The sequence below is a fragment of the Ambystoma mexicanum genome, chromosome 12 (assembly GCF_040938575.1).
Source record: "Ambystoma mexicanum isolate Mex_15411 chromosome 12, UKY_AmexF1_1, whole genome shotgun sequence".
Taxonomy (NCBI): Eukaryota; Metazoa; Chordata; class Amphibia; order Caudata; family Ambystomatidae; genus Ambystoma; species Ambystoma mexicanum.
The window spans coordinates 32,731,257-32,745,238 of NC_090936.1; the positions used below are offsets into that span (position 1 = coordinate 32,731,257).

The window sequence follows — 13,982 nt, forward strand, 5'->3', positions numbered from 1 at the left end:
GGTCATTCCGCAAATGCACGTGTGGTTTCTGGAGTTCCTGCCCGATCTAGCAATCATTACAGTAGAACTCTGATATAACATAGGTGTCTGCCTGTATAGGCTCACTGGTGGAAGTGCGGGTATATCTTTCAATTCAGTGTGGGGGTGATCATCTCATTCCCGATCCCGGAGGGTTTTCCTTGTCGTCAGCCAGATTATTATGTTCTAGCCACAAGTTTGCCGCGGCTGGGGTCTCCAGAAATATGGCTCTTCCTTTGTAGAGGATTTTGAGGCGTGATGGGTAAAGTAGCATGTATTTTAGGTTGAGCTTTCTTAATTGTGCTTTTATTGGGATAAAGGAGTTCCTTGCTCAATGCACAGTGGGGGTGTAATCTGGGTATATGACTATTGTCGAGTCCTTTCGTTTGATCTCTGCACCTTCTCTGGAGTGTCGTAGTATTATTTCTCGGTCTCGGAAATTCAGGATTTTAGCTATGATTGGGCGAGGGTGTGAGCCCGGAGGTGGACGCTTCTGGAGGGACCTGTGGGCTCTTTCCACAGAGAAACCCTGCGAGAGTTTCCCTGGGCCAATTTCCTGTAGTAGGAGTGTCTCGATGAATTCAGTCGGGTCTGAGCCTTCCAAGTCCTCGGGAACCCCCAGCAGGCGAATGTTGTTACGGCGGGCTCGGCCCTCAGCATCCTCCGAGCGCGCTTCGAGTCTCGACACCATTTGCTCTAGGACCTGGACTCTCGACTTCAGCTCCTGGGTGTCTTCCACATTCTCTTGTAGAGTGTTTTCAGCTGTCGTCACTCTTTCCGCGAGGTTGCGGGCGTCTTGTCGCATAAGCTGCATGTCTGTTCTCATCTCTTCAATTTTCCCTTCTACTGACGTGCGGAGGGCTGCTATTGCCTGCAGGACCTGTGCGTGCTTAAGATCTTCTCCCTGTTGGGAGGGTTCCGCTACCGTTTCCTGGGCCTGTTGCGGCGGTCTCTGGGGCTTGGCCGTCGTAAAGGAGTCCATTGTGACCAACTTCAGCTTGCCTTTGGGGGGGGGGGGACATCACCCTCGTTAGATCGTAAAGCTTTAGTTCTAGTTCTTGTTGTGCTAGCTATGGTAGTCTCAACTGCGGCCCTTAGATCATGTCTCAGGATTGAAGGTGTCCGGTAAAGTTTCTCAGATGGGGCCTTCCATCTGGTCGATGTTCAAACGGCTATGGGTGCGGATCCCCTAAGTCCAATTGCCCTGACCGCAAATCAAGCGGGTGAGGTACAGTCCAGGACGGTCTCCAGCTATTTTAATTGGGTTCCGCTTTTCATGGTGTCCCAACTGCAGGTGTTTTAGTTGTTCTTGATGCCAGCCCCAATGGGTGGGGGCTCCTGGGTTTATCCGTCAATTAGTGGCATTGTAGCTGCGCTTATTGTGGTGTTTTGTGATGTTCTAGGAGTTCCACCGCTTGGCAATGGGGCTAGGTGTATGGTGAGGCGGGCGCCAGGCTTCGGGTGAATCACAGGTCGCTATGATGTGCTTCTGGCTGCCTCAGCGACAGGGTTATTGCTGGTCTGATGAGGCCCGCTCCCTCCCCCGGGCAGAGCAGCAGTCGTGGGGCCTAGTTGTGAATGCCTCCACGGTGTCCCTCTCTTAATAATGTATTGCGCCGCAATCCACCACCTTCCCAGCTGTGGGATTATGGTCCGGCTCACCTGTGTGTGGGCGTCGTCGAGTCGACCGCAAACCCTCGATCCACCTCCGTGTGTCGCAGTCGCTGTCGCTGGTGTAGCGGGGGGGGTCGGTCAGTCTCCCGCCTGTGGGAGCCCGGACGAGGCCAAGGGGGAGGATTCTGCCTCGGCGGCCCGCAAGAAGGAAAAGTCCCAGGGACGCGATCGCACACCAGCCTCGACCCTCCTCGAGTGTTGCGGGTCCAGGACGTGCGGGCTCAAGTCGCTCTCCTCGAGTCACTGGCGCCTCCCGGCATCAACGTGGGTATGTTCCCGGCTTCTCCTTGTTCGTCCGGGTTGGCTCCGCTCCGTTCTGCCTCTGCCTAACGGAGCTTCCTCTGTACGTCGTCGCCGCTGGCGCCGAAAGGCTCCGGTCTCACTCCCTCCTTCAGCGCTTCCACCCTGTGGGCTGCCTCCGGGCGCCAGGGCCAGAGAAGTCGCTTCGTCGCAACGTCGCAGCGAGCTGCGGGGCGTCCTGGGACTGCGGTCTCAGTTGGCTTCACTTGATCGCGGGCGCCGCCATCTTGCTGGTCCGAGGGGCGCAAGTTTAAGCCTCTCGTTTCGACGCTTCCGTTTTCCGATTTTACTCGAAAACTCCGTCGAGCGCCGGCAATCTGTTTACGTTCCAGAATATATGTTTATAGCCCTTCACAGCGTGATTTTCAGCGATATTTATCCGTGTTACAAGGATCACGGGACGGAGCTCCGAAGGAACCTGTCTTCACGGCATGCGTGCTGGCCACGCCCCCCCCTCAACTATTCAGTCTTGAATGATGGTAAGGCTTTAAGTAGTTTGGGGTTGATGGACAGCAATAAAGCAGTCTTTGACAGGGTGTAGTAGCCTTTATAGGGTGATGCAGGGTTGTGTGTATATATACATTCATAGGTTCTTGCTGACCACGGGTGTATACATTGCTTGTAGACTGTGGTTAGAGAGTGACCACACAGTAAGTAGTTGGTGCATGTGAATTGTTGGAGGGTACTTAACGTGAACATAGTTGTGCTATTGTGGAGTTTCAGAATTCAGTCCTGAGTAGGAAAATTGTGTTGCAGATATTGGTTGCGCTATTTTTTTACACGTTCGGGATCAGTTTGAAATACACACATTCATAGTGTTACTCATGATTTATCGTACGGAAGGGCTCCTTGATAGACAATTATAACAGGCAGGCACTGAGTACAAGGGCAATTGTGTCATTTAGAGTGTTTTGTAGATTTTGACAAATTTTCAAGGGCTCACATGGTAGTGATCGAGTCTGTTTTTGTTGGAGTTGGTGGAACAGAGAATTGTTTGGGTGTCCACACTATAGATGACGATGGTTGGTCATTTTCTTTGGAGGATTTACAACGTAAAGCGTCCATCACATAGATATGAATTGTTTATTAATGAACCCTTGAAGAATGTCGAGCAAATCAGCAACATCGACAGAAACATGTTGGGTGTGATGTATAAATCTCGTATACATTAACAACAGGGTTGAATATACAACTGAGCATATCCTCTTGTTTGTTGTGCATGAATTATCCCTTTGGACACTTCTTGTGGTCACTTAATGTATGTGTGGTTTTATTTGTGTATTGTAAAAAGGTTTTGTGTAATCTCTGCATTCATATTTGAATAAATACTGCAATTTGACCCCAGGCTTGTCAGATATCATAAACAGCCTTAAGCGCACATAAGAGCATCTGCACCACAAAAGACAATAGAAGTGTGTTGCAGATGAAAACACCACAAGTTGCCCTTCTCTACTTGTCCAGTGGGAAAGATAGCTTTTAAAGCTTGTTGTCCTTGAGAACAAAGAATATGTCCTGGGTGTCGGGAGGTATGATTTCCCTGCCCCTCAATCCTCAACGGGATACTCCCCGTTAGAGCTCTTGTTCGGTAGACATCCCAGAACAATACTAGATATGATACGGGAAGAGTGGGAACAAACAGTGACGAAACCCCCAAGTGAATTACTCGAGAATCTGAGAGGAAACTAATCTCGCACAGACACAGGGAAGGCAAGAATAACAGCACAACAAAAAAAGCAGACAATGCTTCTCACCGGGGAAAACAAAATGTTGGCCCGATGAAGAGGGCCTTACAGAGTAATTGGAGACATGCGTCCAGTTAATTACCTTATAGCACAGTCAGACCAAAAAGAAAAAACTGCTTTGTCATCCTACTAAAGGAATGGAATGAATCTGAAAAAACCATAAGCCTCATCGCCTCTAAATATTCTGAAAACACAGATATGTTTCCAACCCAACCCAAATCTGGATGGAAAGACATTCACTGGTGACTGGAATTGAACAACAAACAGAAAAGAAAGATATGAAAACTCTCATACCATAAAATGGTTTCATTCTTTACTTACCAGGGAGAACCAAGCTAGTGTGAGCGGTCTGAAATAGGAGCTAGACAACTTGGTAAAAGGTTTTTCAAAAGATGGAATTTTATTAAATAAAAAGTGTTTGACAAACACTTGTAAGGAAGGCATGGTATCACCAGTAAGACAGACACAAGTGACCACAGTTCAACAGTGTTTATTGAACTTGCACAATGGTGCGATAAACGCCCATCTAAACCGAATGCTACAGATGGGAGCAAACTACGACCATCAAATAATAATAATGCAGTCCTAGTGGAGTCCTGTCAAAATAAAAGGGCCTATACTAAAAAAAACTATTGCCAACCCGTACCACTAACTTACAAATAATGTGGGGTAAAGTTCATGATAAAAAAAGAAGTGTTCACTAAATAATATGTCAGGATGCTCAGGCCGTTGGCCTCCCTTGCCCTATGTTTTCAGCAAGGGGCAAGGCGGGTCACTCGAGCAAAGCACACATTCTGGCTTCTGCGGCACGAGGAAACAGTTACATTTTCCCAGTTCATGACCTTCTATGTCCAAGTCTCTTTACTTCTTACAAGTTGCTTGACACAGAAGGTCTGCTGTACCAAAAAACAACACGCAAAGGTTCTTTTCCCTTTTTCAGTATTCAATTTGGGTGTTCACCCTGGATCCCCCTCAGTCGGGCTCAGATCCCTTTCAAAAACAAGGTTCAGAGAATTATTTTTCGGGTGTCTCTCGGTTCACCCCAGATCCCCCTCTGCTGGGCTTAGATCCCTTTCTTTTGTGCAATTAGTCTCCCCCTGCCAGGCTCAGACCAATTGTGATGTGCATTAAACTATCAAAGACTTTTGAATGTGCACACGGTTTAGCTGGACCCGTTGCATGACCATTTTGATCTAAATATGTCTCTCAAACTCAACATCTGTTGGATACCTAACAGACTTTCGAATGAGCACCTACGTGGCGCCAGACCACTGTGTATGGTATCTTTTCTTTGCTTCCGAAAGTTCAACTATAAAGTTCAACTACTTCTTTTGGCTTCCAATTGTATTTGCATCGCTCATCCCAAACGCCTCACACACTGTTCTCTTTATACAATGTTGCCGCTTGCAACCTTGGTTTGCTATCAGTCTCTCCGACTTGCCGGCTGTGCTGTCTTTTCTGACGTTGCTTTGTTGAAGGAGCCAAAGACAGTACCACAGTGGAAATCACTCCTCCCCGCCTTGGTTATCGCCGCGGGAGAGCCCTTGGTACCTCCTGTGCAGGTTTGATCAGCCTTAGTTCCTGGTCTTCGGTTTCTTATTCTCCAACTCTCACGAAAGTAAGTCTTTACAGGTCAAAGGTGCTTCCCTCCTTGCAACCCTCTGTGGTCTCGCCGTCTTTCTCCTTGTATTAAACTGCCACCTTGGAACTGCTGTTTCCTTGTGTGTATTGCCTCGCTCAGAGTGTGCTTTCGTGCTCCACCTTTTTTCCGTGCGGGGAAGTGGGATGGAAGTCAGGTGTGTGTAATGATCCGTAATTGCCTGCCCACAGTGTTGGGACCCGTCAGGTATACAGCTCTGGTGTTAGTCCCTTGTTGCTCGCGGTGAACTGTCTGTGAGAAAGCATTTGTGTCGGGAAAGGGCTGGGAGTTGAGTTCCTATGTATCTTACCTGGTAGGATGAGGAACTGGTGTTACATTTACCTTGCAAAATGCACTTCCTTTGTCACACGCATATCTAATGCCAAGTCCAACATAAAGGAATTGTTCACCATTCTTAAAGAAGTAGAGACCCCAATAGCACCACCTGATACTTGCATAAAAGACGAAAAATGGTGCGAGGACATCCAATTCGCCCTTTCTGACAAAATAGCCACTCTTCAAAATAAAATCTCCCGCAAACGAATCAGCCGACCTGATCCCTCTGCCTCCAATTCCACAGGCAAAGCCAGTAGAGGCGATGGCACGCTATTCAACTTCACCAAGGTCTCCATTATTGAAGTGGAAAGAATAATTCTATCCCTCAAACCGTCAAACTGTCAAGGGGATCTATGTCCGGCACAACTTATCAAGGATGCAGCCCGCAACTTATCGCCTTTCATTACCAAACTCATTAACGCATCCTTCACCACCGGCATTATTCCTACCAAACTGAAACAGTCATGGGTACTCTCTTTGCTAAAAAAAACAACTCTCGACCCATCCATACCCACCAACTATAGGCCCATCGCCTAAAAATTTTGGACAAGGTAGCTTATACTCAAATTCAAAAACACCTGGAACAACATCACCTGTTAGGAGCTAGACAATCCAGATTCCGCCCCCAGCATGGCACGGAAACTGCCCTCATTGATCTAAAGACACAAATTGACGAGCTTAGAGACAAGGGGAAAGCAGCACTACTCCTCCTCCTAGATCTCTCAGCTGCCGTCGATCTTGTCGACCATTCCATCTTATGTAACCACCTTAACACAGCAGCACACTTCTCCCACCAAGCCATCACCTGGATTAGATCCTTCTTAAATGGCAGAACAATGAGAGTCTTCTCGCCGTTAGCGGCCGCTGACCCCATACCCATTACCTGCGGTGTGCCTCAGGGATCCTATGTCTCGCCAACACTCTATAACATCTTCACTAAACCCCTTTTCGATGATCTGGATCCTCTTGGTATCACCTACACCAACTACGCAGATGATACCCAGATCCTCCTCCCACTTTCTGGGGATTATGAAAAGGATTTGGCCTTGGTAAATAGAGTGTATATCATCATCCAGACATGGATGGCCACTCGTGGCCTATGCCTGAATGATGATAAAACTGAACTCATCATCCTTGGCACCCAATCCAACTTACAAAAACTAGCACCCAATTACTCATCTTTCATAACTGATGGCAACATCATAAAAGTAGAGCATGAGGTTAAAACACTCAGCTTCTACCTTGACTCTCAATTATCATTCACAAAACTGGTTAACCCCCCTGCATCGTCTACAGCCTACACATGCAAATTGATACGCACAGGTAAACCATTCCTCTCAGATAACAGCTGCATTACTTTGGCCAGAGCTCTCATCCTCTCACGCCTGGACTACTGTAATGCACTCTATCTAGGATCACCCAAAGCCATTATCAAACGTATCCAAATCCTTCAAAACAATTCCCTGAGAGCGGCCCTAGGAATGTCCCGAAAAGATCACATCTCCCAGATCAGTCAACAACACAACTGGCTCTCAACTCACGAGAAAGTACTCCTAAAAACTCTATCTCTGACCTATAAATCCCTCAACAATGCTGCTCCCATTTATCTAATAGAGAGATTCCACAAGTACACATCCTCCAGACCTACCAGATCTGCCAACAAAGACCGTCTTGTCGTACCAAACTTCAAACGGGCCACAATTCGAGGCAACAGCTTCCCAGTGAAAGCCTCTAAACTATGGAATAACCTGCCTCCTAGCTTAAGACTGAACCAAAGTTACCACAAATTCAGAGCTAACACTACTATATGGCTAAAAACTAACAACCAACTCTCCTAACCTAGCAATGAGACCTACCTATATGACCACGCTAGCCTGCCACTAGCCTTTACTCTGCATCTCTCGCTTTGGTCCTCTGTATATTATGCTGAAAACTTGTCTCCTTGTAATTAAGACCCGTTGCCTGCATTATGTATATTGATGTGTATATAAGTCTTGTATTACTATGTATAATTTTTGGTGTATACCATTGTTTAATCCTGTGTGTAACCAAGTCTTGCATATTCTTGTATCTGCTGCGCACTGTTACCCCTGGGTATGACGCGCATTACAAGTAATAAACAAACAAACAAGGAAGGGGATACCGCGTCTAACCTTCCGGTGTCCCACTTCCTCTCCCCGAAGACCCCTCATCCAGGTGATCCTCCCGCACTGGTCCACCCCCAGGAACTGGATCCAAAAGCTAGGCCTGGTCACCTGGATGACAGATCCCCGGGTGAGACATCTTCAGGTTTCAGACAAACCTCACTATCCCTAACCTAACAAGGATTTCCCTTCCTATCAAATAAACTAAAGGAAACACCAACAAAAGGAGTCTGTCCCTCACACTTAAGCATACATTAACTCGTAAAGGGAATGTATGGCATTTCAAATACAACAGAAATAACAGTCAAGTTCAACATAACTTGACCTTCCATGGCATTGCGGGCATGCGAAATTGCATAGGTGCAGTAGACTGCACCCACATAGAGCTGACAGGACCACGTGCAATCGAGATGGTGTACCGCAATAGGAAACTGTACCACTCACTGAATGTAGAGATGGTATGTGATGCCGGACAAGTTATAACACATTGCTGCGCACATTTCCCGGGCTCAACACATGACTTAATGGTCCTGCGGAATTCGACATTGCCACGGAACATGGAACCCGACGCTGGACAAAGCACATGGCTATTGGGTGAGTACAACTGTCAATGCACAGGCCCTGTGGAAGGGGGGTGTGTCCAGGGCAATGACCTATGTGAGTGGGCTGCTACAAATGCACATGCAACATCCCCCAGCCCATGTAATGGACAGTCACCACAACCCAAACATCATAAAGCTACACATGACAGGTTGCCACAGTGTGCCCATACACACCCTGCCTAATGAGATACACAACCAATACTACAAGCCCATACAACTTGAACCACTCAATGCATCCACCCACACTATGCACCACTGCCCCCCCAATGCACATGATGCCTGCCCATGAGACATCCTGCATCGACCACATCATCACAGTTAATTGATTGACTCTGCCATGTGTATACATCACTGCACAATGCCATACTTACCAACCACTATTGTCCGTAAGGGCAACTACATATGCATAGCAAGTCGTTGGTCAATGTTCAAATGCAGTGCCAACGTCGACAACAATGACCCAGGAATGGTAATCACCCACCGGTCCAACCACTGCTTGGCACATATGGATGACTGAATGATGACACAAGATTGAACTGCATCTGATCAAGACATGATACCACAGACACTGACATGTCCCCCACATTTTCATTCTTATTATTTATTTATACTTTATTGTGATACAATCCAAAAATTGGATTTTACACAACTCATAAGTTTATACATCCCAAAAAACATATATACACATCTCAAAATACAAACAGAACATAAACAGAGCATAAACAAGACAGATCAACTCAATCATATGAAATATAAGATATAGAATAGAATATAAGATACAAATACATCACATAGCAGCCACGTAGAGGAATTTGATAAGTTTAAGGTAGGTGAATTACTCTACCAGGTGAGCACCTATAGTTATTGGGAATTCCCCAACCCAATACAGCAATATATAAGAAGAGACCATTAAGTATCACTTTATTACTAAAGTGATAAGGTTTTCACTGTAGTAAAGGCTTCACATGGTTCCATACCCTAAAGAGAGCTAACTGAAGGCCTAAAGTGACTGGATTCAAACATCCATACCAAAAGAACTCATCTTTTATTGCCTCAAGGTTGTGGACCCATTTTTCATATGAGTTCATGTATACCGGTCCCAATTTTGGGCAAAGTGTTAGTACGTGCCGTGCAGATTCCAGTGCTCCTATTTTCTTACATATTCTACATGTTCTAGATTCACAAGGGATTTTTAGCCTTGGTCCAATTATGGTAAGCACGGGGAGCTGGTTTGTTCTTAATTGTAGCAAAAAGCGTCTAACGTCAGGTGCCGGGGTGAGCAAGAGATACACCTGAGGTCTAAGATATATATGGGTGACATGAAGTACTGCCTCATACCCTTTTAGGGTAGCTAAATGCTCCACATTCAAACACCAATCCCACTTATCCAGCTTATCTTGGAATGCCCTTTTCTGGTGAATAAACTGTAAATGTTTTAGCTTTTCGTAGGGCCAGTCAATCTCCATAAACAGTGATTTATTCAATTGTTTATAAGACCCACCCCTAGGATGTTTTTCCAGATCAAAGCTTTGCCCTGCCAGTTTGAGCAATTTACAATGTGGGTTGGCTAAGGCTTTGTAGTAGAAGGAACGTCTCGCGCGCAGTGCCATCCCTCTCAGGGAGACAAGACCCAGTTCCAATCTTAAATACTGTACTCAGCAAGAAGGTCCCAGGCCAAAAACAGAGCGCCAGTAGTGTCCCTCTAGAATATTTAGCCACAACAAGTCTTGCATTGCTAAGGCCTCCAGGCCATATAGCACAGCAGGGACAAAGCACAGCATATACAACTTCATGATACCAGCCATGCTAAAGCCAGCCGTCCCCTTAGCAAATCTACATGCCTGGAGGGTGAGCAATTTAGCTCGTCTTTTTTGTTTCTGATAATGGCTTCATAGTCTGATAAGGCCATAAAATCCAGCCCCAGATATGGGTATTGCTTCACCACTGCAATAGTTCCCAAGTTAGTATCAATGCCAGATCGTCTTGGCCCTTTTCTTGCAATAGCCATTATTTTTGTTTTTTCCAAGTTTATAACAAGACCCAGTTTAGCAGAGTATTCCTGTAGTTCATTAAGTAGAGTCTTGATACCGGATAATGTCAGTTCGAATAAAATTAGATCATCTGCATATAGCATTCCCGTAAGTGGGGTATCCTTCAATTTAGGAGGGCAGTTTGATTTTAATGCCATACGTGCCAGCAGATCTGCTACATATAAATTATATAGCATAGGGGCCGTTACACATCCCTGCTTTACTCCTATGTTGGTGCAGATCTCTTTGGATACCTCCCCCGGTCATTAAAGCGGACCCTTGTTACGGTATTACTATGCAGGGCTATCAAAATATCTAAGATCCAATGTGGGCATTCCATATCTTTTAACTTGCACCACAGGGTATCCCGATCCACCAGATCAAAAGCACTTGTGAAGTCTACAAAAACAATGAAGAGTATGGCATCCATGGTGTTATTTATTAGCATGTCTAGGACCCTGATGTTATGGGTAGTGCCTGCTCCGGGTCTAAAGCCAGTTTGGGCATAATGCAAAATCTGTCTTTCAGAATCCCAATTTTCAATCTCTTTAAGAACCAGCGTGTTAAAGATTTTGCTGCTCACATCCAGCATTGAAAGTAGGCGATAATTGGCCGGTAAAGTTCGCTCCCCCTTTTTATATATAGGTATCAATACAGACTTTTTCCAAGAAGAAGGAATTTGGCTAGATCTACAGATCCTTGAGTATAGTATGAGTAGTATCTGTGCCCAATTATGTGGGTCCTGCTTCAATACCGCATTAGCCAGACCGTTAGGGCCTGGAGCGTTGGATGATTTTAAATTCAATATAGCCTGTTTTATACAACTATAGCTCAGGGGGAGGGGCCAAGTTTGTACCCCCATATTGCTTTGTATGTTGGTCGTATTCTCTCTGAAGAATTTGTTTGAAATATAATCTACCCATTTTTCTCCCTGGATGGGGTTTAGAACCTTCAACTTCTGTTCTCCCCCCGCCTTTGCCAATATTTGCCAGATCTTGCGGCTATTTTTGCTGCAAAGAGCTTCAGCAAATTTTTGCCATTTACTTTTTTTGAGTCTGGCGGTACCTTTTTAGCCAGTTGTGATAATTACGTTTTATCTTTAAGGTCTCCAAAGTAAATTTGTCCACCTCAAAGATAGAAGTTTTGTGTGTTCTTAAGAATCTTAAAGCTCTTCGCATAAGGTGTTTCTGATCTCTGATATTAGCGTCAAATGTTCGAATGCCCCCACTCTTCCAACTTATCATCGGGGTAGGATTAGCTTTAAAGAGTGAGTGTGTTAAGTGGGTAATCCAAATTTCAATTTCCTCAGGACTCTTACCCCACATTAATTGCTTAATGGTCTTATCACTAGGGAAGGAGATGGAGGTCATTTTTTTCAATATATCTATGTGTCCATCTAATCTTGTTACCCGCAAGGTTAGAAGCCAAATCTTTACAGGAATCCACCTTTATACTGTCCCCTCCACCCTCTACAGCTAATGTGAGGGATCCATGATCACTAAAGTCGTTCAGCATGATGTCTAAGTGCATGACATATGAGAGGATACACTCCGATACGGCCACATAGTCCAGAACAGAGCTCTTTTCCCCCACAGACCAGGTATCTTTCCCAGGTATATCTCCCCTAGTGCGACCATTTAAAATGGACAAGTTCCATTCTCTCATAATGTCCAACCAGAGGCTTCCTTTGTTGTTACTCTTCGATAGGGGCATATCACATATATTCTGGACATAACGGTAGTTCCCACACCCTTCCAAGTCAATGCATTTTGCGTTCAGATCTCCACAAAGTATCACTGCTGGCTTTTTATCCCCAGTGTACCAAGCAGACAATATGGTGTCCAATTTATCTCCTATGGATTCTGTATTCTGCTCACCTGGCGGGTCATAGATATTAATTATCAGGACCTCATTACAGCCTGCCCAACCACCCGGCGGGTTTATTTCAATCGCCAAGGCATTGCCTCCTGAGCTGTCCTGGTAAATCAATTTCGGGTTGTATGAGGACTTTACACCAATTAGGAGACCCCCCTTTCGGTCTACCCCTGTCTCCCCTTACTGCCATACATTGAAATATAGTATAGCCATCGAACGCCACATCGAAAGTTACCCAAGTTTCTTGCAATAGGAATATGTCCGCAGCTAAAAGGATATTACAAGAGGTTCCCTCATTTATCCAATGGCTATATCCCCTCGTGTTCCAACTGGTGATGGTAAAAGTTCATTCCCTTTTCTTCTGGTCAAGCATTCCTTGCAGCCATTCCCACCCTTGTTCATCGCTGAGTCTTTGAGCAGCCTTTGATGTTGTTAATCCAGCTGCACCAGGGGCACAAACACAAGAGCATTTCAGACACTTTTCCTCCATCGAAACAGTAGGTATGGGTACGTCTAATTTGTATCCCAGATATTCTAGGGACGACCAGTTTGCCCTTATCATGGCAGCTGTCTCTGGTAAGCAGCAGTGAATTGTGGTCATTTTACTCCCTTTTGGAGCGAGGGTTCAACAAAGCTGACATCGCTATTATTTAGTATCCTCAGCGATGGGATTTTTGAAAGAAGAGCAAAGAGTGCAGATCTATTTAATTGAATGCCCATTTTTTCGCCCTCAATGGGCGCTATGGTAACGTTTTTGATGTCCAGTTTAATGTCCAGCTTTTCAAGACTCGAGGGCCCCCTATTTTCCACACAAGGAATTTTGGTAGGAATGTGTTGGGGGAAAGAAGGGGTCGGTACGGCAGCCTCAGTTGCCTGCCTGGGTATAGGTACAGAGTTTTGTAACCCTGCTCCTAATTCTGAGCAATTTGACGTCTGGGCTTCTGAGTGCTGACTGGGTTGTCCCAGTTGTTCCTCCATTAACCAGCTGGTTAATGTGCCCACTGTTTGGGCCGATCTTCGTTTCCTTCTGGCCACCCGTTTACGTTGTTTTTTAGATACGTTTTTAACTGGTGGCCGCGGGGTAGAGTTTCGGGGCGGAGGGGAATTGTTGGTTTTTTTCCTCAGCTTTCTTTGCCTGTCTTCTCTGTTTTCTGGAGGGCTGTGTTCTATTTTCCACCACCCCCTCCCCCGCAAGGGGAGGTCCATGTTCCTCCTCCATTGTGGTTTCTTTGTCTAATGTTGGTCTTGGGATTGTCTTTCCCCGACCCTTTGGAGGTATGGCAGTGAGTGGTAGTTCCCGCAAGTCAATGCAGGGGTTGATTGGTGATTTGATAGAGACACTCAGCAATTTGTAGAGAGCCAGAACCACTCTCCCCTGAGCTTTTTGATCTTCATGGATCCTACCACAAAGTTTTAACAATATTTTGATGGCAAAGTTAAGTGTTGAGTTCCCAGTTTGTGATGTTTCGTGAGTACTATAATCTGGTGGTGCAAGGTCATGTACAGAATTTCCAGAGTCGAAGGCCATATTTGGGCTAGCCGATAAACGTGGGTCCCTTGATGAAGGTATAGGGATAATAGATGGTGAGGGGGAGGACAAGGGAGGGTCTGTTTGCGAGGCA

The 13,982-nt window shown here is 45.7% G+C and overlaps 1 protein-coding gene across 1 annotated transcript in view; it reads right to left on the minus strand.

The window, feature by feature from the left end:
• Nucleotides 1-13,982, minus strand: part of MOV10L1 (Mov10 like RNA helicase 1) — a 1,432,366-nt gene that overhangs the window by 1,204,863 nt on the left and 213,521 nt on the right. The gene's annotated exons all lie outside the window — the stretch shown is intronic.